Source organism: Narcine bancroftii, chromosome 11 (assembly GCF_036971445.1).
Source record: "Narcine bancroftii isolate sNarBan1 chromosome 11, sNarBan1.hap1, whole genome shotgun sequence".
Classification (NCBI taxonomy): domain Eukaryota; kingdom Metazoa; phylum Chordata; class Chondrichthyes; order Torpediniformes; family Narcinidae; genus Narcine; species Narcine bancroftii.
The window spans coordinates 39,064,263-39,092,058 of NC_091479.1; the positions used below are offsets into that span (position 1 = coordinate 39,064,263).

Here is a 27,796-nt window from a genome sequence, read left to right on the forward strand (position 1 = left end):
GGAAATAGCAAAAAAGATTGCGATGAGTTGTACGATATTTATTTCTCAGTTGGTCAAATGACATTAATTGACCCCTTTCATAACAATCTTCAACATTTATAAATCCCTTACGAAACCCGCTATCCAGAAATTGATGATCCTTTGAAAAAGAGACGAGGATTTTGAATCAAAGCCATTCTGGGTGATGTACATCCACTTACACCAATTTTATCATTTATTTTATTCCATATATTAATCAAATGTTTCAACAATTGTGTATCTTTATCACCAACCATTAATTTTGATTCCCACTTGTACATAATTCTTCTGCTTTTCCCTCTCCTATTTTATTTGATTCTATTTTATCCCTTTCAAATAAAGAAGCAAGAAATCTCATTTGAGCTGCTCTATAACAATTTTTAAAAAGAGGAAGCTGCAGTCCTCTCAATGCAGAATTTGTATTGGGTTATTTGTAACATGGGATTCAATCGGAAATGGGTTCATGTGACATAAAACCACGATGCAGAATGTTTTCTAAGAATGGAATACAAGAGGAGGGTTGTCTTGGTCTCCAGCAGGATATAGATCACAAGATATGGGGATAGTGCCGGAGGATTGGCGCATTGCGCATGTGGTTCCGTAATTTAAAAGGGGTTCAAGGAGGAAGCCTGGCAACTATCAGCCTGTAAGTTTGACGTCTGTGGTAGGTAAATTAATGGAGAAAATTCTTAGAGATAGTACTTATAAACATCTGGATAGACAGGGTCTGATCAGGAGCACTCAACATGGATTTGTGGGAGGAAGGTCATGTTTGACCAATCTGATTGAATTTTTTGAAGAGGTGACGAGGAATGTGGATGAGGGTAGCGCAGTGGATGTTGTCTATATGGACTTCAGTAAGGCCTTCGATAAGGTACCACATGGAAGGTTAGTTAGGAAGGTGTAGTCTTTAGGTATAAATTTTAAGATAGTCAAATGGATTGAACATTGGCTGAAAGGGAGAGGCCAGAGAGTGGTAGTGGATAATTGTCTGTCAGGTTGGAGGCCGGTGACCAGTGGTGTGCCTCAAGGATCTGTATTGGGCCCATTGTTGTTCGTTATATACATTAATGATCTAGATGATGGGGTGGTGAATTGGATTAGTAAATATGCAGACGATACTAAGATAGGTGGAATAGTGGATAATGAAGAAGGTTTTCAAGGATTGCAGAGGGATTTGGGCTGCTTAGAAAAGTGGGCTGAAAAATGGCAGATGGAATTTAATGCTGATAAGTGTGAGGTGCTTCATTTTGGTAAGAAGAATCAGAATAGGACATACGTGGTAAATGGGAGAGCATTGAGGAATACAGAAGAGCAGAAAGATTTAGGAGTAACGGTACATCGTTCCCTGAAGGTAGAAACTCACGTGAATAGGGTGGTGAAGAAGGCTTTTAGTATGCTGGCCTTTATCAATCATTGCATGGAATATAGGAGTTGGGAGGTGATGTTGAGATTGTATAAGACGTTGGTGCGGCCTAATTTGGAGTTCTGTGTGCAGTTCTGGTCGCCTAATTATAGGAAGGATATAAACAGAGTGGAGAGAGTGCAGAGAAGGTTTACCAGAATGTTACCTGGGTTTAAGCATCTAGAGTATAGGGAGAGATTGGACAGATTAGGTCTTTATTCTTTGAAGCGTAGAAGGTTGAGAGGGGATTTGATAGAAGTATTTAAGATTATGAAAGGGATAGACAGAGTGCATGTGGATAGACTATTTCCATTAAGAGGAGGAAAGATTAAAACAAGAGGACATGAGTTAAGAATTAAGGGGCAGAGGTTTAGAGGTAACATGAGGGGGAACTTCTTTACTCAGAGAGTGGTAGCCGTGTGGAATGATCTTCCGGGAGAAATAGTGGCGGCGGAGTCAATTGTATTATTTAAGAAAAGGTTGGACAGGTATATGGATGAGAAGAAGATGGAGGGTTATGGGCATTGTGCAGGGAGGTGGGACTAGAAAGGGGTGTTTGGTTCGGTGCGGACGAGAAGGGCCTAATGGTCTGTTTCCGTGCTGTAATTGTTATGTTATGTTATATATGAGCAGAAGTTGGCCTGTCGAGTCTGTTCCACCATTCTTCCACTCATCCCCACTGTCCAGCTCTCTCCCCATTACCCTTAATTCCTTGAAGTATCAAATACCTGTTAAGCTCTGCCTTAAATACACCCAATGACCTCACGTGGGTTTCACGACCCATTGACAAAATCAATTTTTTCACATTTGTTTTAAATTGACACCCTTTTATCCTGAAATTATGCTCTCCTGTCCTAGAATCCCCTACCATGGGAAACATCTTTGCCATATGTACTCTGTCCAAGCCTTTCAGCCATTGAAATGCCTCTGAGGTCCCCCTTATCCTTCTGTACTCCAACTAGTACAGTCGAAAAATTGGCAATTGTTCCTCATACACTAACCCTTTCATTCCTGATATCATTCCAGTAAATCATCTCTGACCTTCTCCAACACCAGCACATCTTTTCTCAAATACGGCACCCAAAACTCTAATTCTGATTGAATGGAAAGGCAATTCTCCAACAACACAAACACAACAGTTACATGATATTATGTCTTGTTGATATTTACCACTCGGGAAGGTTCTTGTTGGTTTTCAGATAGAGGTGTGTTTTTCAGGGAAGCATTAGTGTTTTTGTGACTCAATGTACCAGCATCTGAAGTCTGTTATCTCTTCAGAAAAGCTTGATAAATTTAGCATGGAGCAGAGCTGAGCCACGATTTTGCAGGTACTTAAGGGAATGTGTGGGCAGGGTTTGTTCTGGACCAACAATCTCACCAAATGACTCTGCTTGAAATCAAGATTCAAACCATTTTGAGGAATACAACATAAATTGTTCAACAAGAGCCTGGTGTTCCCTGAGGAGTTTTCTTTCAATAGTGGAAAAGATTTTTTTTAAAAGCCCGTTAATATTCCTGATACAGATCTTTGTATTTAACTTTCAGGTTGCTATCTGTTGTTAACTTGGAGGCCTTTAATGACGTGACTGGGTGGAATTTTTGCATTAACCAAGCAGTTCTCTTGCATTTTTCCAGCTGTTGGATGCGATTCAGTTGCTTGCAAGTTTAGCAAGTGGGATTTTGATGTGAAACTGCAAGTCACAGCGTCATTTTTGTGTTTGAAAATGCCAATGTGAAAATTTTAACTTTGGTCTCCTTGGTTTGCTTAAGTTTACAGAGGAGACGTTGGGTCAGGCTGAGAAGACAGAGTTGGATGCCCATTTGGCGAATAAGCTGGGCAAAGCAGAAAGCACAAAACGAGGGTCTGAAAAAATAATGAAGCAGACTGAAGTGCCGTTGAACCAAACCCAGGTCAAGAATTTAATTTTGTGCAGTGTACTTAAGAGACCAAACGATTTGGTCTTTTAGTGGTGACCTATTTAAATGAACAAAATCTGATGAGAATAGAAGTTTATGGAATGTTTGGAAGTTGCCACAAAAAAATGGAGCACATAAATTAGATGTTGTAAATAAGATAAATGAACAATTCAATGAGCCTGGTGTCACAGTATCTGCCTCCCTCTACTGTACATCACCGTAAAACCTTCTCCCCAATATGAACCTGATGTCAAAGTATCTGACATTGTTAATCGTACATCCATGTTAAACCTTCTCACGAATGTGAATCCTGTCTCAAAGTTTCTGCCTCAGTCTATCATACATCACCGTTAAACCTTCTCCCCACTGTGAACCTGGTGTCACAGAATATATCTCAATTTACAGTATTTCACCATTAAACCTTCTCCCCCCTGTGAACCGGGTGTAATAGTATCTGCCTCAGTCTACCGTCCATCACCGTTAAACATTCTCCCCACTGTGAACCTGGTGTCACAGTATATATCTCAATTTACAGTATATCACCATTAAACCTTCTCCCCAACGTGAACCTGGTGTCACAGTATCTGACTCAGTCGACCGTACATCACCGTTAAACCTTCTCACTACTGTGAACTTGGTGTCACAGTATTGATCTCAGTCTATCGTACATCACTGATAAACCTCTTCCCCACTATGCACCCCGTGTCACAGTATCCATCTCAATTTACCGTACATCACTGTTAAACATTATCCCCAATGTGAAGATGATGTCACAGTATCTGACACAGTTTATAGTAAATCACTGTTAAACCTTCTTACTACTGTGGAATCCATCTCACATTTTCTGCCTCATCTACCATTCATAAACATTAAACGTTTTCCTCCTGTGAACCTGGTGTTAAGGTATCTGCCTCAGTTTAACGCACATCACCATTAAGCCTTCTTACTGCCCTGAACTCAGTGTCATAGTATATGCCAAAGTCTACTGTACTTTACCGTTAAAACATCTCCCCACTCTGAACTTCGTGTCGCAGTATCTCACACAGTTTATCGTACATGATTGTTAAACCTTGTTAATGTTGTGAACCCATTGTCTCAGTATCTCTTATCAGTCTACCATACATCATCGTTAAACCTTCACACATCTGTGAATGGGTGTCACTGTATCTGACACAGTTTATCGTACATTACTTTTAAACCTTGTCCCCACTGTGAACCTGGTGTCACTGTATCTGACACAGTTTATCGTAGGTTACTGTTAAATCTTTTCACTGCTGTGAACCCAGCGTCACAGTAACTGTCTCAGTCTACCGGACATCATCGTTGAACCTTATCCACACTGTGCACCTGGTGTCACATTATCTACCTCAACATACCGTATATCACCGTTAAACCTTCACCCCATGTGAACCTGGTGTCACAGTATCTGACACAGTTTATCGGACATTACTTTTCAACTTTCTCACTGCTGTGAACCCAGTGTCAGTAACTGTCTCAGTCTACCGTACATCATTGTTGATCATTCTCCAACTGTGAACCTGGTGGCACAGATTCTGCCTCAGTCTCCCGTATATCACCATTATACCTCCTCCCCACTGTGAACCTGGTGTCACTGTATCTGCCTCAGTCTACAGTACATCACAGTTAAACCTGATCTCCACTTTATTCCTGGTATCAAATTATCTGCCTCAACATACCGTACATCACTGTTAAAACTTCTCCCTCTGTGAACCTGGTGTCACAGAATCCCCACCTATTTTAAAAATTCCAAAAAAAAGATAAAAATCAATCCCAAAACAAGCTACTCAAAAGTAGTAGCCCCCTAAAAATCTGGGTGTGGTAAAGTCCACAAGTGGCAGGTGACTAAAGGACTCAGTGTCACCCAACCCCAGTCAGACTTTCACAAAGTACTGAAACAAACACATTCAACCCATTGATTCCAGTCCCACTGATTGTTCCGGATCTTCAATATCGAGAAGACTTTGCATCAATTCAACTTTTTTCCCATTCTTTCCATATTTTCCAATCTTCCCATTTCCATTCCCATTGACTCTTCTCTTCGGTGACAATGGTGACGATCGCCCATTTCCTCGTCCATCTGGCAATGAATTAGCAAATATTAAAGCATCTTGGTCATTCTCAAAAAACTGAGATTGAAAATTCCCATAAAAAGCTTTCAATACTGCTGCATAACGTAAAGCAAATTTATATCCCTTTCGCCACAATACTTCTTAGGCTGAATTAAATTCTCGGTCTCTTCTGATAATTTCTTGACTCAGATCTGCATTATAAAAACCCTATTATTTTGAACCATCAGTGGAGCCTGATTTTGCCGTGTTTTCTGCACCACCAATCGGAGGATCATCTCTCTGTCTTGATATTTAAAACAGCGAATCAAAACTACTCGTGGTAATTAGCCCGGAAATGGTTTCTTCCTTAATGCTCTGTTCGCTCGATCTAATTCCAGTCCATCTGGAATGAATTACCTGCCCTACACTTCTGGGATCCATTTCTTCAAAACCTTCACCGGATCCAAACCTTGCATATCTTCCAGAAGACCTACTATCTTAACATTATTTCTACGACTTTGGTTTTCTAATGAGTCAAACTTCTTCAATAATTCCTTCTTCTGAATCCCCCAATCTACAAAAGGATCTTCCACTTTTGCCATTTTTTCTCTATTACGCTCCACTTGACTCTTGCATTCAAGAAAGCCTCCTCAATCTTTTTAAAATGATCTTGCGCAGTATCCACTGATCGTGTCCATCTCGTAATATCACTCTTAACGACATTAATATCTTGCTTCATAAAAGTTATTTCTTCACACACAGTGTTCATTTTAGTTTTCATTTCTGAAAATCCTTGAGTCATCTGATGAGTCATCTGCATTGATATATTTGCCATATCTTCCATGAGCTGAGCAATCCCTTCCAGAATTGGAAACACAGAATCCAGTCCAGGATCCATCATCTCCCTTTGAGGCCGACCTTCTTTTGCCGCAGTCCCCAGTTCTTCAAATTCTAATGAAGTTGAGCATCCTCTTCCTCCATGGCAATAGATCCTCTTCCGGTGCTGCTGCGGGTCTGGACACCCGACAACAGTGTGCCGACCTCGTCAGTTCACCGTCGCTCAGACTCCTCCACAGCCCACACCTTCTCCAAAGGTTTGTGGACCCTCGACACACTGTGCATGCCCGGTAGGGCCACCGACTGCGCAGGTGCGTCCTCTGATGCTACACTGTACCTCCCCTGACCACCAGGCAATGCTGCAGGCTCACGGGCCTGTCCTCGCTCAGCTGGCCCGCCCTCTCGCCTATGCTCATGAATGCACAAGTCAAAACCGCTGAACTCATCGCTGAGCTTGTGCCATCTTGCGATAGCGCAAGTGGTGCTGACGAAATACTTCGCCGGGCAGGAGTCCTCTGAGGCTTGGAGACGCCAGTCGACAACTCCGTTGCTTCAAGTTGAACTCGGCCATAATTCTTCAACACTTTTGAAAGGTAATTTCTTCTGGAACTGAGTTTTCGATTTTTTCACATTTGTAGCTATTTTGATCCTCCACAATTCCAAAGTCTATAAACAGTATTTTTAATCACTTTTACAACTTTTAAAATGGAGCATTTAATAGTCTAACTGGGGAAGGGTGGAACCACACGTCTACCCTCTGCACCATCTTGTCACAGTATCTGACACAGTTTATAGTAAATCACTGTTAAACCTTCACATTACTGTGAATGCTGACTCTCAGTTTCTGCCTCAATCTACCGTTCATCAACGTTAAACCTTCTCCCCCTGTTAACTTGGTGTTAAAGTATCAGCCTAAGTTTACCACACATCACCATTAAACCTTCTCCCCATTGGGAGACCGGTTTTACTGTATCTGCCACAGTTTATTATACATCACTATTATACCTTCTCACTACTGTGAACTCGGTTTTACAGAGCCTGCCACTCTACTGTACATCACCAGTAAACCTTCTCCTCAATGTGAGCCTGGTGTTACTGTATCTGCCACAGTTTAGTGTACATCATCATTAAAAATTCTCCCCAATATGAAGCTGGTGTCACTTTATTTGCCAAAGGTTATCGTACAGGTCTGTTAAACATTTTCCCCACTATGAACCCGGTGTCACAGTAACTGCCTCAGTTTCCCAAACAACACCAATAAAGCTTTTTTTCCCCACTCTGAGCCCAGTATCAATGTATCTACGTAGTCTCCTCTACATCACCATTAACCTCCTCCCCACACTGAACCAGATTTCATAGTATCTGCCTCAGTTTATTGTACATCATTTTAAAACCTTCTTACTACTGTAAACCTGGAGTCACAGATTCTGCCTTATTCTACCATACTTCTCTGTTAAACCTTCTCAGTACTGTGAACACAGTGTCACAGTATCTGCCAAAGTCGTCGACTGTACATCACCGTTAATTATTCTCCCAACTGTGAACCTGGGGTCACAGTGTCTGATACAATTTATCGTACATTACTGTCAAACCCGCCAGATAAGCTTCAGATAACGAAAGAGGAGTTCTCGCATCTGCAGGAACTGGGGATCATTCGTCGCTCTGACAGCCCTGGGGCTCACCGCTCCACCTGGTCCCAAAAGCCTCCGATGGCTGGCACCCCTGCGGAGATTATTGACGGCTTAATAACATGACAGTATCTGACCGTTACCCCATCCCTCACATTCAGGACTTTATGGCCAATCTGCATGATATGAGAGTATTCTCCAAGGTCAATCTGGTGTGCGTGTATCATCAAATCCCATTGCACCCCGAGGACATCCCCAAAACGGCCATCATCACCCCCTTCGGTTTGTTCGAATTTTATGCATGCCTTTCAGGCTCAAGAACACCGCCCAGACCTTCCAGCACCTCATGGATACAGTGCGCAGAGATTTGAAATTCGTGTTCATTTATCTGGATGACATTCTTGTTGCCAGCAGAGACTGGACACAACACAAGTCTCACCTGCACACCCTCTTCTCCCGACTGGCCGAATTCAGCCTAATGTTCAGCCCGGCCAAATACCAGTTTTGTGCAGAAGAACATTTGGATGGGATGAAACTAATCGAGAATCCATTGCACAAGATTGGAAAAATTAGATTGAGCGTCTTCAAATACTTGGAAGTTTTGACGTCAACAGACTTTGGAGTGGCCACATTTGCTAAGTTACACCATTTTTCTGATGTAAGTGAAGGTGGTTTTGATCCTGTCAGTTACTGAGTCCTGTGAAATAACCAAGTGCGAGTAGATGGTGGATTTGTAATGGGAAAAGCCAGAGTGGCTCCATTAAAGTCAGTCACCAGACCTTGAATGGAATTGACTGCTGCTACTATGGCGAGCAAAATGGACGCTATGTTAAGAAGAGAATTACAGATGGAGTTAGCAGATCCTGTGTTTTGGACTGATAGAACATCAGTGCTTAAATATATTAATAATGAAATCATGAGGTGTCATCTCTTTGTGATTAACAGAGAGAATGAAAACCTGGACAACAACAAATGGCAGATTTACCACAGGACAGAGTTTCACCTGATGAATTCCCATTTACATCCGTGGAAGTTGATTATTTTGGTCCTTTGCAAGTAAAGTGAGGACGAAGTGTTGAAAAACGATATGGAGTTATTTTCACTTGTTTGACTATGAGAGCAATTCATATTGAAGCAGCGTCATTGCTTGATACAGACTCTTTTATTAATGTTCTTTGGCGTTTTATTCCTAGACATGGTCAAGTAAAAGAATTATGTTCTGATAATGGATCTAACTTTAAAGGAGCTGAGCGAGAATTATGAAAAGTTATTCAAAATGGGAATCAACATCAAATTCCTGATGCATTACTTCACAAAGAAGTTAATTGGATATTGAATCCACCCATAGTTATGGGTGTGGTACGGGTAAGGGTTAGTTGGTTGTGGAGAACGTTTATAAAGGTCTGTACTGGGCAGTACTGGGCAGCAATGCTTAATGTTGTAATGGATGCGGAAGCTCTGGGAAGGGGTAAGGGAGGGACTGGCCAGGAAGTCTGCAGATGCTGGGGCCGAGGGCAATGCACAAACATGCTGGGGAAACTCATGGATAGTTTTGTGAGGAGCAGGTCCTGCATCACGAGTCAAATTGAGTATTTCGAGGAGGTGTCAAAGGAAATCGATGAAGGTCAAGGTCTGTATGTGCTGCATGTGGATTTTAGTAAGGTGCTTGACAAGGTCCCCAAGGTGGCCTCATTCAGAACGTCGGGAGGCATGGGATCCATGGAGCCTTGGCTGTGTGGATTCAGAATTGGCTTGTCTGCAGTAAACAGAGGGTAGTAGTGGATGGAACAATAACTAGTCGCGCTCCAAATGGATCTGCTCTGGGACCCCTGCTCTTTCTGATTTTTATGCATGATGATGGGAGTGGAAGGGTGGGTAGACAGTGTAGAAGGTTGTCATAGGTCATCCAGTTTGCAGAGAAGTGACAGATGGAGTTGAATCCTGTAAATACAGATGTACTTAAACAAGCAACTGGTACAGGTTAATTTCCAGAGTCATTTTCAAGGGCACGAATAAAAGTTATTCCAAAGAAGGTTGGAGACCCATTAAAATTAGCTTCATATAGACCAATATCATTATTGAATGCGGATTACAAGAACGTGAGGGCAGAGCACTAGGTTAATGGCAGGATTATGAACAGTGTGCAGGACTGAGATATATTTAGATCCTGCGCCATAAATCGCTCAAGGTTGCTGTGCAAATTGAGAGGGAGTTTAAGATGGTGTATTGTGTGCTGGCCTTCAGGAGTCAGGGGATTGAGTTCAAGAACTGAGAGGTAACGTTGCAGATGTACAAAATTCTCGTCAGACCACACTTGGAATATTGTGTGCATTCCTGGGGCAAGAATACCAGTGGACGTCTAAATAAGGTGAGATGAGGGAACTTTAGACAAGATGTGAGGGGCATATTTTATTCACACAGAATGTAGTGGGTGGCTGGAATACATTGCCAGGGATAGTACTGGAGGCTCATCCAAAAAAGGCATGAAAAAGATTTTAATATAGGGACAGGAATAAAAGAAAAATAGAAGGTACTGGTGAGAGGGAGGGAAGAGTAATATTGTTGTGGGGTAGGTTCAGATGGGTCAGCTGAAGGGACTCGACTGATCCATCCATGATTTGTCCAGCATCTTGCTGCCATGTCGTGGTGAACCAGGGAGTTGCCTGATGGAGACACGGTACTCTGAGCTCTGCAGATATAGATTGTGGTTTCCTCCATAACACACTTCCTCAGGTAAAGCAGAGGAAGGGAAAGGCCCTAGTGTGCAGGGGTAGGGAGGGGGGTGATGGGGGAAGAGTTGGGGCCCTCCAAAGTCATCGTGATCAGGCCTCGGAGACGGCATCTCTCTCACTCGTATTTCTCTTCCCAGAAGAAGGAGCGATCTCAGAGACAAGACAAGAGTCCAGAAGAACATTGCATCCCAGCTGAACAGAGGACGGACAACATCATGATGGCCTGAACCCCTCCCCTTCTCCCTCTGGCCCTGCCAACTCCATTCACCACCTCTTCCATATCCCTTCACCCACTTCCCCTCCCATTTCTCCCCTACCTCTCCTCCATTCCAACCCCCTCCCACTCACCTTCCCCTTCACCTACCCTCACACCTATGCCCTAAAATTAGCCCTCCTCCCTTCACCTCCCCTTCCCCTCTCCTTTCCCCCTCCCCTTTGCCTCCTACCCTTCCCCTCCTCCCCTTCCCCTCCCCTTCCCTTCCTACCCCTAACTTAGGGAAAGGAAGGATAGGGGAAGGGGGTAGGAGAAAGGGGGGTAGTGAGAGGGTAGGGGTAGGTAATGGGGTAGTGGTAGGGGGTGCAGAAATGGGGTAGCGTTAGGGGAAGGGGGTAGGTATAGAGGATAGGGGTAGGGTTTAGCTTAGTGTTGGGGAAGGTGGGTAGATTTAAGATAAGGGTCAGGGACGGGTAGAGGTACAGTTAGGTTTAGGGTTAGGAGATGTGGGCTCGGGTTAGGTCGAGGTTTAGGGTTAGGTTTAGAGTTCGGGGAAGTGGGCTTGTGTTAAGTTTAGGGGAAGGGGGTAGGAGTAGGAGGTAGAGGTGGGGTGTGAGTTGGGGTTAGGGAAAGGTGGGTAAGATTAGGGTTGGGTTTAGGGGACAGCGTAGGTATAGGGTTAGAGGACAGGGTGGAAATAAGAGTTAGGGCTGGGGATGTGGTGTAGTGTTTAAAGGTATCGGTAGTGTTAACGTTAAGGTTAGGGTTTGTTTGGGGTTAGGGTTAGGTTGGGGAGGGGAGCGTGGGCGGCGAGCGGGGCACAGGAAATGTGGAGGTGATGAGGGAGGGGAATGGGCAGGGAAATGAGGAGGGGTACGGTGTAGAGGAAATGGGAGGTGAATGTAGGAAGGCACCCCTTCCCCCACATTATCCCTGCCTCCTCTCCTCCTTCCAGAGGAAGCCGGACCTCATTCGGGCCAGAAACTCCCTGTCGTTTCAGAGCCTCCGTTTCAGGAAGTCCCTTCGACGCTTGCCGCTGGACAGACATCTTGTCTCTTGATTCATTCTATACCGTTGATATTAAATTTAAAAATTGTTTGGTCTTTTAAAGTTTGAACTGAAAAGGCTGGTCCAGATAGACAACACAGAAACAGGCCCTTCGGCCCCACTCTCCTGCTGGCTGTGCTGTTGTAATCAGTTCATATTCCTCACCACCTTTTCATTCTTAGCTCCCATCAAGCTCATGTTGCCTTGTCAATCTCACGGCCTGTGGGAAGAAGCTATTTCCCTCCCTGGCTTCTCTGCTTTTATTCCTCCATATCTCCTTCCTGATGGCAGGGGGACAAAGATGCTCTTTGCTCGATATCTGGGAGTCTATTTACAGAGCACATCCCTGCAAAAAATTCAGGGGTCCCTTGCCTTGAGGTTCCACTCATGTTACCTCTCCCTCAGCACTCTCTCGTCAGAACACTCCCAGGTCTCAGTATCCCCCTGACAATTCCAGTCAGCTGCCATGTCTACACCCTGCCCCACCTGCTATCGAATGCCCTGCATCCTCCTTCCCCATTGGTTTCCTCCTGTTATCAGGCATCAGAATGGACCCCACCCTGTTGAAACTACCCGTATTCTCACTGATCTCTCTGCGCCTCTGCCCTCCATCCAGGGGTCTTGGTTGTCTTGTGGTGATGGTGGAGAACAAAGTACCAACTCAAGGAGATGGGGAGCTGTAAGGAGACCCCCAGTTCCAGGAGACAGGGAGAACCACAGAGATGCCCAACTCTGTCAATCCGGTAGAACCCGGTCATCAGGTGCAAGGAGCTCTTGGTACTGCTGCAAGTGAGGCAGGTGTGGCCCATCCCCACACCTCCACCCTGTCAATTCCCAAAACACATTTCCTATTCATGTGGGGGTCCAAAATGGATAGAGTCTGGAGGACCATGTACGTCGTCAATCAATGGGGGAATAACCCTAACCAGCATGGCTATTGTGTATGGCTGTGCTTGGAAACAAAGTGCAAGGGCACCAAAAGCCGCTATGTACTGAGGTTCTACCTGGCTCAGGTGTTGTGAAAGATTGGTCTGGCCCTGATGCCACACAATGTCCCAGTCAGCAGGACTTTGCCCCATCACCTTCATGGGAATGGTTGCATAGACAAACACTATTGACCACAGGGCCATCAGGCAGTGGTCAGCATGGAATTCCTGCTGACACAGAGACTAGGACTTGATGAGATACTGTGGGGTGGTCCCCTGAGCAGAGCATCCAGAGACAGACATCCAGAACTGCTGGAAGACCAGAATCTCAGTGAAAGATGCCCTTTGGTCTGCCTGAAACCCAGATAAGAGAAGCAAACACAAGAAGCCCAAAGCAAAGGGAGGAAGGTTTAGGGGCAATATCAGGGGTACTTGTTTTTACACAGAGTTGTGGGTGCCAGGAATGCCTTGCCAGGAGTGGTGATGAAGGCTGAAATATTAGCGGCATTTAAGGGCTTCTTGGACACATGAATGAAGGAAACATAGAAGATAGGAGCAGGAGTAGGTCATTCGACACTTTGAGCCTGCTCCGCCATTCAACAAGATCATGGCTGATCTTAAAGTTCAGTACCCCGTCCCCACCTTCTCTCCATAACCTTTAATACCCTAATACTGAAGAAATATATCTAATTCCCTCTTAAATATATTTAATGAACCTGCCTCTACTGCCCTCTGTGGCAATGAATTCTACAGATTCACCACTCTCTGGGTAAAGAAATTTCTCCTCATCTCGGTCCTAAATGGTTTGCCTAGTATCCTCAAACCATGGCCCCGGGTCTGGATTTTCCCATCCTTGGAAACATCCCATCTGCATCCATTCTGTCCAGTACTGCCAGAATTTTATATGTCTCTATGAGATCCCCTCTCAATCTTCTAAACTCCAGCGAGTACAATCCCAATTTGCGCAATCTTTCCTCATAAGTCATTCCTGCCATTCCAGGTATCACGCTAGTGAATTGCCTCTGTACTCCCTCCATTGCAAGAATGGAGGGTTATGAAGGAGGAAGGGTCAAGTTTTTATTTTGCTTGGAATTGATAGGTTAGCGCAACATCGAGGTCCGAAGGGCACAACTGTTCGACGTTAACCTGCTGGTCATTTAGCACATGGAGATGTGGGTGAGGGAACGCTGCCCACCGGCCTATTCCAGGTTGCTGAGAGATGCACTGAGGCTTGGCGCAGCCAACACGAGGGCGCTGTGGGGAAGGACTCTAATCCTCCGGGTCTTGAGGGGTGGAGACTAAGGGGAACCCCTTCAACCACAGAGTGCAGGGAGTAACCACAAGGTGTCAAAGTGGTGGAATGATGTTAAACAGAGAACGTGTGCAGTGAAGGGAATATAGGCATGCAACACGAGGATGAGAAAAGACATGGAACAGTTGTCCTCTTGGTCAATAATTTTAGAATAAAGTTAATTTTGGTGTGAAAAAGAGAAAAGCCCGAACTCAGTCACCTTTGTTTCATGAGATACATTCTCCTATCCAGGAAAGCTCCTCTGTACCCGTTCAAATTTAACCCGAGGAAACTGTATTCATGGTGGAAACCTCTGCAAACACACAACGGGACCTACGCACAGAGAGACAAATGATACACGTGCAGTCCCTCCCAAAAAAGAAATAAATTCTGTTGAATCAATAGCAGAGTCATGGAGTCTTTGACTGAGCCGGTCATCCATCATTCTCCATTCTCACTGCTCGCAGGAAGAATCTGTTTCTGGGCCTGGTGCTACTGGCTCCGATATTCCTCGACCTCTTTCCTGATGAGAAGAGCTGCCAAATGCTGTGGGCACGTGGAAGGGATCCTCGACGACATTGACAATGAACCCGATTTATCCCATTGATATTTGGGGTGGATGAGTTGGGGGGAGAGAGTCCCCATGATCCTATCTGCCACTCGTGGTCCTGCCGATCATTTTAAAAAAATATTTATAAACTTAAAACCACAACAAATTCACACAATTAATAATAATGCTCATCTAATGTGTGGCATCTATAAAAGAAAGAATAAAGAAACCACCCCCCATCCCCATCCCCAATATCCTACCCTCTCCCACTTCTCTCCTCAACAGAAGTGTCTGCTACAGTGGTGACCTCAGCAGGACCCAGCCCTTCAGTTGGACGTGAAGATCACGGTCCAGGCAGCTCTTCAGATGGTTTGGTTGAAGCTGTCAATGTTCTGGATGTCGCAGCCACACGTGGGGTTCAAACAGGCCAAGGACCAGTTCCACCTCCAAGAGATCACCGCTGATGACATCCATTACTCTTCCATGATGTTCTTGCTCATCAGGACATGGCAGCAAGGCTCATCGACTTCTGACATCAGCCTCCCGAGCAAGGCATATAGGATGCCCTCAAGGAGCTCTTTACCCACACCTTCAGGCCACGCCTTCATCCTCCACCTCATTCTGTTCCTGCTCTCACTGTCGCATGGCCCAGACAGTCATCCCAACATGACTCCCCTCATGCTATTTCTTTTCAGCTCTCACCAAACGCCCTGGACCCACTTTTCAGGAACTCTTCCCTCTTCCTCCCTATGTCATTGGTATTTCCATGTACCGCAACCTCTGGACCACTTTAAGATGTCTTGGACACCAGCAGCAACACCCCAGATACTGGCACCAGGGAGGCACCACCTGGAAAAGGTCTAGGGTCCTAGTCCAACAGTCTTTTTCCTGAGCATCCAGGCAGCAGAGAAATATCAATGGTTGCTCAAAGCAAAATCCTCATTGCGGTGCCCACCAACAAGTTGAGGCACAAAGTTTTGTGGGTCTTTTGGGTTACTGGTGCCAACATATTCCCCATCTCACCCTGTCCCTCCATCTACTGTACAATGTTGCCCAGAAAAAAAACTCTCCGCTTCATTGACGACCTGAACAACAAATGGCTTCTTAAATGGTAAAACACGCTGTTGAACACCACTGCCACTGACCACAAGCACCCCCCAACCCCTCAAAACTGGAAGACCCTTTGAATGACTTGTCTCTGCAATGAAGACAATGGCCTAGTGGAGCCTCGAGCAAAAGAGGCAAGGTCGCCGAGTCCCACACAGCTTCTGGTTCAATTCCCTCCTGGAAGCTGCCTCCCGCGACTCCCCATCTGAGTGTCAGATGCTTGCCTGCTCACCACAGAGAACCAGATGGCAGCAGAGACAGTCACACTCCAGCCACACCTCCCCAACATGTGATGGGTTAAATCTGCGGATGCCACTCACAGCGGACCGAAGAAGTGGTACATGGCAGACCGCACAGAGGCTGGGCCCGAAGGGCTGAGCCACTTGCAAGAACAGATCATGTCCTGTCCGAAAGTGACAGCCTCCCACTTGAATGACCCCGAGAAGAGCTTGGCACCATGGCCTGGGGCAAACTGTTCAACATCCTCAATGCTGGACAGCAGGAAAAAGCTTGGTTTACTGACGGCTCCGGCAGGTGGATGTGCAAAAAACAACGGTGTAAAGTTGGAGCACTCCAGCCCACCACAGATAAAGTATTGACACAAGAGGGTGAGGTGGAGGGGAGAGCCAACTGTCCAAGCTGGCAGCTGTGGCACTGATCCGAAAAGGGACAACCAGGCGGGCCCAGGAGCCTCTTTTCCGATCAGTGCAACAGGATTTCTGGGCTGTGCCAAACAGCAGGTCAGTGTGGATGGGTCGGTGTCAGGAGACAGGGAAGCAGATCCATGGCTGCCTGCTCTGAGGACAACAGCACTGGCAGATCTTCTGAGAGGTGGAACAACAAAAGAATAGTCAGGGTCCACCACGTGGATGGACACACCTCCAGGAAAACCGCTGAAGCTGACGCGATGCCACTGTGGACTGAGCTGCTCAAATATGCTCTGCCACTATTTTCCCCAAGCAGAGAGACCCCGGAGCCTTGACAGCATTGGTGCATCATAAATGTGGGCATATGGGGGCACTATGATGGACAGAGGATCTGGGGGTCTCATGATGTTGCAAGAACTGTGATGGCCAAATGCCCTATTTGTCAGCAATTAAAACCAAGGGCCACATTCGCTGGGGTTCGGGAGCTGGCCAAGTCTGATAAATTGACCATATCAGGCCTCTCCCTTGCCAAAATAAAAAGTGATATGTTCTCACGATGGTCAGCACATACTCGGATGTCCTGCCAGCGGGCCGACCAAGCACCATTTAAGCGTGCTCCATATGTGGAATACCCTATCGGGTAATGTCTGACCAGCAATGGGTGGTGATGCCAAGTATTTGGGGCCACCTGCATATCCCCTACCACCCACAGGCATCCAAGATCAATGACTGAATGAATGACCTGTTCAAGGTATCGTATGTGAAAAGTTAATTGTCAAGTCTTCTATCCATGAGTGGTTGCAAGTGTATCGATTAATCCGCCGAGGTTGTGTCTGTGTGTGTCTTTTACGCCTCGTGCAACTTCACTACATGTGTCAATAAAAGACAACTGTGTTCAAATTCGCCACCCTTGGGAACCCTCGAATCAGTTTCACACACATAATAATTGGTGCAGTGAGCAGGGTCCTTCGAGTTCCGACTGAAAACAGCTGCAGTGGAGATGCTTTGGAATCGGGACAGGAAATCTAGTGCAGGCAGGGAGAACAAGATCTGCGGGTGGACTGACGAGAGTGCAGGGTTGGGGAGCTTGGCAAGCATGCTGGCGGACCACGGCAACTGGTAGACTGGTCCAAGCTCCTGGATCCACATCTTGAGAAAATAGATCACCACGTGTTGTCCCACTTCAAGAAGTTGGGGTTCCCAAAATCTAAGGGGAATCAGAGGGTGCCTTTTGGCTGCCAGTGTTTCTCCTGAGAAACCAATGTGAGATCATAGAAAGGAAAGATTTGGAGAGGGCCCAGGAAAATAAGGAGATAACGGTGGTCCAGCAGTGCTGCTGTGCACTGCAGGAGGCAGCACAGACTCCCCCAACCTGAGCCACAGTTGTCGAGATGAGAGGGACAGAGGTAGCCAACAGGCATGCCAATCAAGGTCTGACTCCCCCCCACTCCCCCAGTGAGTGAGTTTGTACTGGCCATGGAGCGATTAGCTGAGGCCATTTGCCAGGATTCAGGCATTAAAGGTTTCAGAACAGGCCAGGAAGAGCATGAATTCAATTTATTTGCAGAAGTTGTTCTGATATATCTGACAGACCCAACACACTCATTGCCCAAGTTGTGCACCACCCTGGAGGACTATGGGGACATCTCTGGGTATAAGTTCTTTTGGGATATGTGCAAAATCATGTCACTTAGGAAGGGGGATTAGAGCCAATGTCAAGAAAATAGTCAACAAATGTGGAGGCAAAATGGGATCAAATATCTAGGAGTTAGAATAGATAACAACGAGTAATTTAGACCAGCTGAATTATTCTCCCCTTGCTTGGGGAAATTGAGGAGGATTTAAATGGTTGGATGTCCCTGCCCATTACACTAGTGGTGTCACAGAGAGGGGAGGTGTCACAGAGGGGGGAGATGATGACACAGAGGGGGTGATGATGTCACTGCATGGGGCAGCCATAGCTGAGTTGTGCCATGGCACAGCAACACGAGAAAGATGCATCTCCTGGAAGGGGATTCTGGCCCGCATGTCGGAGTAGAACACTGTCTCATCCCAGGGACCCTCTGATCAACAGGGTTGTGTTTGGAAGCACCCTGCACCCATGGGTGAGATAAAGAGCCTGTTACAGGCTCCCCGACTGGGACAGAGCCTCCTCTGGCACCATCCTTCACCCAGTGTGGGCAGAGAGAATGGAGGCTACATTTAATTTCCCCTCTCCCCATCCTGAGTGCAGGGCACTTTATGAGGCAGCTGGGGGGACTGGGGAGGGGAGAACAATGGCATGTGAGGGAATACAGGGGTAGGGTCTGTAGGAGTGGAGGGGAGAACGAAGGAACGGGGTTGCACCACAGGCTAATGTCAAGGGAGATTGGATCAGAGGTAGGGGACATAGGGTTGAGCTGGGAGGATGGGGTGCGAGGGGACGGAAGGCACTGGGGAAACCATGGGGTGGTGTTGGGTGGGGGATCAGAGTGTGGTAGAGGAATCAGGGCAGGGGAGAGTGTGAGGTGTCTGAGGGAGAAGAGAAGTTGCGAGGGGGATGGAAGGTAGACCTTTCAACAGAAATGGGACAGAGCTCCCCCTCCACCTGGAATGGGATCTGTCCACTGAGAGACAGGACCGCTCCTCCACCCACCCCCACCCCCCCAGAGTCCCCCCCAACGACTCTCGACGAGTCCCCCACTACGGCCTCCCTAGGAGTTCCCCACCTCTGACCTCTTGACGAATCTCCTCCCCGCCTCCCCCCTCAACTTGGACAAGTCGTCCCTCAGGGCCCCGACCCATCGCCCAGCCTTGCTGATGTTCCTCTCTCGCCATAGAACAGCAAATTGCAGATTGTGCGAAAGTTGGATGACACCATCATCGTCCCTCTTCTCAACTTCTACTCCTCTGTAGTCAAGGTAAGATCCATATGCACCCACCCCACCCCCACTCTGATACATTTCATTTGCTGCTACCTTCCCCATTCCTTCAATCGATCTGTCTTGCTGCAGCCTCTCTGTTGCCTCCATCCTGCCCCTCTGACCAGTGCCGACTCCTTGACGCTGGCTGCCCTGCTCCTCACCCATTAACTCATGACCTCTTGCCATTTCAACTTCAGACAGCAGCAGCCGAGACCACAAGACAAGGTCGCCAAATTCGGCCACTCAGCCCCTCCAGTCTGTTTCCCCAAATCATTTCACGAATGTATTTTCCCCCATAACTCATTTCCCCAGAACCTTTTGGTGCCCTTCCCAATCAACGCCTGCTCTGAATCGTCCCAACAACTCAGCCTCCACATGTACGACCCCAGCCAACACCTGGCTGCAAACATTTCTCATCTTGAAACGTCAATGGTTTTTCTCTCCCGGTGAATCCTTGCCTCACGAGGGAGGGCGGTCAGAGCTGCACATTTTGTGCAGTCTCACCAGAAGCCGAATAATCGGGCAGCGGATGGGTCCACTACGGCCTGTTGACGCTCTGCTCGCTGAGCCGTTGGATTCATGCCATGTTGTGTTGAACAGTGGGGGCATCAGGCCTACAGAGAGCAGGAGGGGCTGGCACTCCAGTTGGGAGAGGCACAGGGTGTTGGAGGGTAAATCAAGCTGACATGTTTGTATTGTGTCCAAGAGAAAGAGGAGGTTTATTTGAATCTGGGTCTGGACTATGTTCCCGAGACGGTTCACTGCATGGTCCAGCACTTAAACAAGGCCAAGCAGCCCATTCCCATGATCTACATCAAGGTGGTTGTGGGTCTGGGTGGTCAAGTTGTCCACTGGGGCAAGCTTGGATGGTGGGGTTGGAGGATATGAAGGAGTTTACTGGCTGAGTCTCGCTGGGGACTGGATATCGATGAAGGGAGCATGAGGGTCTCAATGGGTATTGGTGAGGAGAGAAAGGGTAGTGAGGGGAGAGGGGTGGAGAGGATGATGAGGATGGATGTTGATTGGCAGGGAGGGGCCCGTCACCCACCTCCCCTTACCCTCAGGATATAGACCCGGCCAGTGTGGAGGCAGAGTGGGTCATGTTATATCGTTGTGTTGCCAGATGTTCATGTACCAGCTGTAGCAGAGCATGGCCTGCTTCCATCCTCAGGGGGTTTTCCATTGAGACATCAAGCCCCAGAAGATGCTGGTAGATTCCGAGATGGCCTTCTTATTGCTCCTTTATTTCGGCAGGTAGATCCACCCCTGTCTGTCCGTTCACCACCTCAATGCGGTCCTGATCCCTCTCCCCAACACGGCCTTGTCCCCTCCCCACCAACTCTCACCCCTCCCCCACCAGCTCTCTCCCCTCCTCCCTCTCCCAACTTGCCCCTTCCACAGCTTAATAACTTATTCTAAATAAGATTGTGGGGGGCTTAGATGGAATGAACAGCCAGAAACCTTTCCTAAAGTGTCAGGTGCAAATCTCAGAGAGCATCCGCTTCAGGTGAGGGGAGATTTTTTTTATGCAGACAGTTGTGAGAGCTTTGAATGCGTCACCGGAGAAAGTGGTAGCGGTTGGTAGAATAGGTACATATAAAAGTCTCTGAGACGAGCATGTGGATGTAAGGGAACAGAATTTTTACATGATAGAGGAATTTGGGGATATGGCGAGAAGGCAGGGTAGGTCGAGTTTGGTCATAAATTAGATCAGCCATGATCGTATTGAATGGCGGAGTAGGCTCGATAGGCCATTTTTGTCCTACTCCTTTTCCCACTTCCTATGTTCCTATGGGTGTGGTACAGGTAAAGGTTGTGGAGAACATTTACAAAGGTCAGTACAGCCTTTATGGGCCAAAGGGCCTGTACAGGGCAGCAATGCTTGATGTTCTAATGGATGCGGAAGCTCAGGGAAGGGGTAAGGGAGGGACTGGCCAGGAAGTCTGCAGATTCTTGGGCCGAGATCAATGCCCAAACATGCTGGGCAAACTCATGGATAGTTTTGTGAGGAGCAGGTCCTGCTTCACGAGTCAAATTGAGTTTTTCGAGGAGGTGTCAAAGGAAATAGATGAAGGTCAAGGTCTGTATGTGCTGCACGAGGATTTTAGTAAGGTGCTTGACAAGGTCCCCACGGAGGCCTCATTCACAATGTCTGGAGGCATGGGATCCATGGAGCCTAGCTGTGTGAATTCAGAATTGGCTTGTCTGCAGAAAACAGAGGGCAGTAGTAGATGGAACAATGACTAGTGGCGCTCCAAAGGGATCTGCTCTGGGACCCCTGCTCTTTGTGATTTTTATGAATGATGATGGGAGTGGAAGGGTGGGTACGTCAGGGGATGACACAGAGGTAGAGATGTTGGAGACAGTGTAGAAGGTTGTCATAGGTCATCCAGTTTGAAGAGAAGTGACAGATGGAGTTCAATCCTGTAAATCAGATGTACTTAAATAAGCAACTGGTCCAGGTTTATTTCCAGAGTAATTTTCAAGGGCACGAATAACAATTATTCCAAAGAAGGTTGGAGACCCATTAAAAGTAGCTTCATATAGACCAATATCTTCATTGAATGCGGATTACAAGAATGTGTGGGCAGAGCACTTGGTTAATGGCAGGATTATGAACAGTGTGCAGGACAGAGAAATATTTAGATCCTGCTCCATATATCACTCAAGGTTGCTGTGCAAATTGAGAGGGAGTTTAAGATGGTGTATTGTGTGCTGGCCTTCAGGAGTCAGGGGATTGAGTTCAAAAACCGAGAGGTATCGTTGCAGATGTATAAAATTCTCGTCAGACCACACTTGGAATATTGTGTGCATTCCTGGGGCGAAAATACCAGAGGACGTCTAAATAAGGTGAGCTGAGGGAAATTTAGGAAAGACGTGAGGGGTACATTTTATTCACACAGAATGTAGTGGGTGGCTGGAATGCATTGTCGGGGTAGTAGCGGAGGCTGGTCCAAAAAAGGCATGAAAAGGATTTTAATATGGACAGGAATTCAAGAAAAATGGAGAGTACTGGTGTGAGGGAGGGGAGGGTAACATTGTTATGGGGTAGGTTCAGATGGATCAGCTGAACGGTCTTGACTGATCCATCCATGATTGTCTAGCATCTTGCTGCCATATTGTGGAGAACCAGGGTGTTGCCTGATGGACACACGTTGCTCTGAGCTCTGCAGAGAGAGATCGTGGTTTTCGCCAAAACACACTTCCTCAGGTAAAGCAGAGGAAGGGGAAAGTCTCCAGTGTTCAGGGGTAGGGGAGATGATGGGGGAAGAGTTGGGACCCTCCAAAGTCATAGTGATCAGGCCTCAGAGACAGTATCTCTATCACTCGTATTTCTCATCCCAGGAGAAGGAGTGATCTCAGAGACAAGACACGAGTCCAGAAGAACCTCGCATCCCAGCTGAACAGAGGACGGACAACATCATGATGGCCTGAACCCCGCCCCGTCGTATCCCTCTGGCCCTGCCAACCCCATTCCCTGCCTCTTCCATGTCCCTTCACCCACTTCCCCTCTTCTCCTCTACCCCTCCTCCATCCCAACCCCCTCCCGCTCACCTTCCCCTTCCCTTGCCCTCACACCTATGCCCTAACCCCAGCCCTCCACTCTTCACCTCCCCCTTCCCCTCCGCCCTTCCCTTCCCTTTTACCCCCCCCTTCCCCTCCCCCATCCCCTCCCCTAACCCTCCCCCTTCCCCTCCCTTTCTCCTCCTCCCCTTCCCCTCCCCCTTCCCTTTCCCCTTCCTACCCCTAACCTAGGGGAAGGAGGGGGAGGGGAAGGGGGTAGGAGAAAGGGGGTAGTGGAAGGGGTAAGGGTAGGGGTTGTGGTACGGGGTAGGGTAGGGGGTAGTGGTAGGGGGTGCGGGGATGGGGAAGGGGTAGGAGGTAGGGTTAGGGGAAGTAGGTAGGTTGTAAGGGATAGGGTAGGGATAGTGGTAGGGGGTGCGGGTATGGGGAAGGGGTAGGAGGTATGGTTAGGGGAAGGGGGTAGTTGTAGGGGGTGCGGGTATGGGGAAGGGGTAGGAGGTAGGGTTATGGGAAGGGGGTAGGTTGTAAGGGATAGGGATAGGGTTTAGTTTAGGGTTGGGGAAGTTGGGTAGAGTTAGGGTTAGTGTTAGGAGACATGGGGTAGGGCTATATCTTGGTTTATGGTTAGGTCTATAGTTCGGGGAAGTGGGCTTGTGTTAGGTATAGGGGAAGGGGGTAGGAGCAGGGGTGTAGAGGAGGAGTGAGGTTTGGGGTTAGGGGATAGTGGGTAGCATTAGGGTTGGGGTTAGGGGGCGGCATAGGCGTAGGAAAAAATTAGGGTTAGTGGACGGGGTGGGGGTAGAGTTAGGGGACGTGGTGTGGTGGTAGGGGGTATCGGTAGTGTTAAGGTTAGGTTTAGGATTTTGTTAGGGGTTAGGGTTAGGAGTAGGAGGAAGGGAAGGGGGAGGGGAATGGGGGAGGCGAGCGGGGGACGGGAACTGGGGACTGGAAAGGGGAGGGGATGTGGGAGGGGAACGGGCAGTGGAAAGGGGAGGGGAACGGGGTAGAGGAAAGGGGAGGTGAACGGTGGACGGCATCCCTAGCCCCTCCCCTCCCCTTCCCTTCCCCCGCATTTCCCCTGCCACTCCTCTCCTCCTTCCAGAAGAAGCTGGGCCTCTTTCCGTCCAGAACCTCCCTGTGGTTTCAGAGCCTCCGTTTCAGGAAGTGCCTTCGACGCTTGCTGCTGGACAGACATCTTGTCTCTTGATTCATTCTGTACCGTTGATATTAAATTTAAAAATGATTGGGTTTTTTTAAGCTTGAACTCAAAAGCTGGTCCAGATAGACAAAACAGAAACAGGCCCTTCAGCCCCTCTCTCCTGCTAGCTGAGCTGTTGTAATCAGTCCATATTCCTCTCACCCTTTTCATTCTTAGCCCCCATCCAGCTCATGTTGCCTTGTTAATCTCATGGCCTGTGGGAAGATGCTATTTCCCTCCCTGGCTGCTCTGCTTTTATTCCTCCATATCTCCTTCCTGATGGCAGGGCGACAAAGATGCTCTGTGCTGGATATCTATGAGTCTATTTACAGAGCCCATCCCTGCAATCAATCAGGGGACCGTTGCCTTGAGGTGACACCCATGTTGCCTCTCCCTCACCACTCTCAGAACACTACTGCACCCTCCTTCCCCTCCTTTCCCAGGTCTCAGTAACCCGCTGACAATTCCAGTCAGCTGCCATGTCTATACCCTGCCCCACCTAAACCGATGGATCGACCAGCGCCTTCTCCCCTCAAGAGTTCAAGGAATCCACTCTCTCGCAATGTCCTGCTTTCGAATGCCCTGCATCCTCCTTCCCACTTGGTTCCTCCTGTTATCAGGTGCCTGGATGGACCCCACCCTGTTGAAACTACCCGTGTTCTCACTGATCTCTCTGCGCCTCTGTCCTCCATCCAGGGGTCTTGGATTTCTTGTGGGGGTGGTGGAGAACAAAGTACCAACTTAAGGAGATGGGGAGCAGTACAAAGACCCCCAGGTCCAGGAGACAGGGAGAACCACAGAGATACCCATCTCTGTCATTCGGGTAAAACCTGATTATCAGGTGCAATGTGCAAGGAACTTTCGGTCCTGCTGCACGTGGGCCAGGTTTGGCCCATCCCCACACCACCACCCTGTCAATTCCCAAAACAAATTTCCTATTCATGTGGGGGTCCAAAATGGATAGAGTCTGGAGAAGGACCGTGTACATCGTCAATCAATGGGGACAAGGGTGTATCCAGCATGGTCATAATTGTGTGTGGCTGTGCTTGCAACCAAAGTGCAAGGGCACCAAATGCTGCTATGTGCTGAGGTTCTACCTGGCTCAGGTGTTGCGAAAGATTTCCTGGCCCTGGTGCTGCACAATGTTCCAGTCAGCAAGACTTTGCCCCTTTACCTTCCTGGGAACGGTTTCATAGACAAACACATTTGACCACAAAGCCATCAGGCAGTGGTCAGCAGAGAATGTCTGACACAGAGACTCTAGGACTAGATGGGATACTGCGGGGTGGTCCACGGAGCAGAGCATCCAGAGACAGACATCCAGAACTGCTGGAAAACCAGAAACTCAGTGAAAGATGCCCTTCAGTTTGCCTGAAACCCAGATGGGAGTAGCAAACACTAGAAGACATCTGTCTAAAGCAAAGGGAGGAAGATTTAGGGGAGATATCAGGGGTATTTTCTTTTACCCAGAGTTGTGGGTGTCAAGAATGCCTTGCCAGGAGTAGTGATGAAGACCAAAACATTAGGGGCATTTTAGGGGTTCTTAGTTACATTGAGGGGCTGAGACCAAGGAGGATATTCTCCAACAGCAGAGGGTGGCAGTAACCACAAGATGTCAAAGTGGTGGCAATGAAGCTAAACAGAGACCATCTAATGTGACTGTGCGCCTGGCTGCGGGAATTTGGACTTACTATATAAACCTGGCTAAGTGCTAGTTCAGGTTGGAAACGTTCGACTTCCTTGGGGGTCAAATCAACAGGCACGGAATTAAAGCCTGCTTGCAAAGGTAGAGTTTGTTAAGTGCTTTCTCAAACCCCACATAATGAAGGGGCTGCAAGAATTCACTGGTACGATTAATTTTTATCACCGATTCATACCGGTAGTGGCCGACATCATTTTTTTGTTTTTAAACTTTATTTAAGATTTTATAACATGAATAACATATAGAATTACATTTAAAAAATTAAGAACAAAATAATAAAATTACAATACAGTATCAGTAATCTAAATAAAGTATACCCTCCCCAATAATTATTACACATTAATAACCCAACTCAAATTAGTCCAACCCCCCCTTCCCCCCCAAAATAAAGAGTGAAGAATTAATAAAGTTAATAATATATGTGAGAAAAAAACCCACTTACAAAAAAAACAAAAACATAACCGATTAAAATACTAACAAAAAGAAAAGTAATTAATACTAAGATATCAGACTTAAAAAACATTTAAATCAAACTTAAATGCATATATTTAACAGTTAAGATGAAACATATAATTAACAAACTTAATATAAAAAATTAGTAAAATTAGTAACATTGTCTATCAAAAATTCTTAAACAGTAACCAATTCTTTAAAAAAAATTGTAGCATGAGAAAAAAAAAGACGAAAAATAAAACTATCTCGATAGAGATAAACCTTCACCAAATATCAACTAACTTCACATCTATCATCATATTAGTCACATAAACCGCCATCTTAAAACAAAATTCCAATCTCATTAAACATTGTACAATTCAAATTTGGTACTCTTCCACCATTTTTCCCTTTTAACCTTGAATAGTTATCCAATAAAAGCTCCAATACCACATTTAAATAAATCAAAAATCATTACGTTAAAATTCAGATATCCAAATAATAAAAATACATATGCAACGAAATCTATATCTTCAACAAATAGAGCATAAGCCACAAACAAAATTCAAGCCTCATTAAGAATTGTACAATTCAATTTATAACTTTCACCATTATTCCCTTCGTTCTATAACTAAAATAGCAAAATAATATACACCAGAATTACCACTCCTTTCACCTTAAAGTTAAAGAAAAAATATTTAAAAAAAACTTATCCATCCCATTCACATTTACATTTCAAATATTCCTGATCTACTGAATAAACTTTACAAAAAAAACCACATCAATTTTTAGTTTTTTAAACAATCAAATACTTTCTTATGCTTTTTTTTATAAACACAAAAGGAAACCCTTATCTCTTTAATCTAATAATACAAAAAAAGGAAAAAAAAACAGGTAGGAGGTTAAAAATACCCCCTCCCGTCTAAACCGCGCAATGCGGTAACTCCCAAAAAAAATGGGTGTGAGATAACTCACACGTAGCAGATGACTTTCAGGAAATAGTGCCCATCCAGTTCTCTCCCCCAAATCTCACTTCATCTTAAACTAACATCATCATTATTTAATATTCCTTTTTTAAAAAAAAATAAAAAAAAAGAACAACTCTTCTTTTAATCAGCTCCAACTGCCGAGTCACCATTACAACCATTCCTTCTTGGAGCACGGCTCTTTTCTTCCATCTCTTGTCTCCTTAGAGATCGCGGCGACTACGTCTCTGTTGAAACAGAGTAATTGGCAGCTCTTGAGCAAATGCTATAGCTTCCTTTGGAGAATCAAAGAAATTTGGTTGGCAACCATCTTGAAAAACCTTCAAAACAGCTGGATATCTAAAGGTTGCCTTATAACCTTTCTTCCACAACAACTCTTTAGCAGAATTGAATTCCCGTCATTGGAACATAACTTCTTGACTCAAATCTGCATAGAAGAAAACTCGATTATTTTGAATCATCAAGGGTGATTTTCTCTGTTGTGCATTTCTAATTGCCACTCGTAAAATTATTTCTCTGTCGTAATAATTCAACCAACAAACCAAAACAGGTCTTGGACTTTGACCTGAAATAGGTCTTCTACGCAAGGCTCTGTGAGCACGTTCCAGTATTATATCTTCCGGGAAATGTTCTTGACCCAGCACCTGCGGAATCCATTCAGT

General features: G+C 46.3%; 2 long non-coding RNA genes across 2 annotated transcripts in view; one reads left to right on the forward strand and one right to left on the reverse strand.

Annotated features, from left to right (window-relative positions):
- Window positions 1-27,796, reverse strand: part of LOC138745276 (uncharacterized) — a 342,228-nt gene that overhangs the window by 233,197 nt on the left and 81,235 nt on the right. The gene's annotated exons all lie outside the window — the stretch shown is intronic.
- LOC138745730 (uncharacterized) lies at window positions 577-3,517 on the forward strand. The gene is made up of 2 exons (XR_011346455.1): window positions 577-664; window positions 3,194-3,517. It is a non-coding gene; the product is annotated as an uncharacterized lncRNA (long non-coding RNA).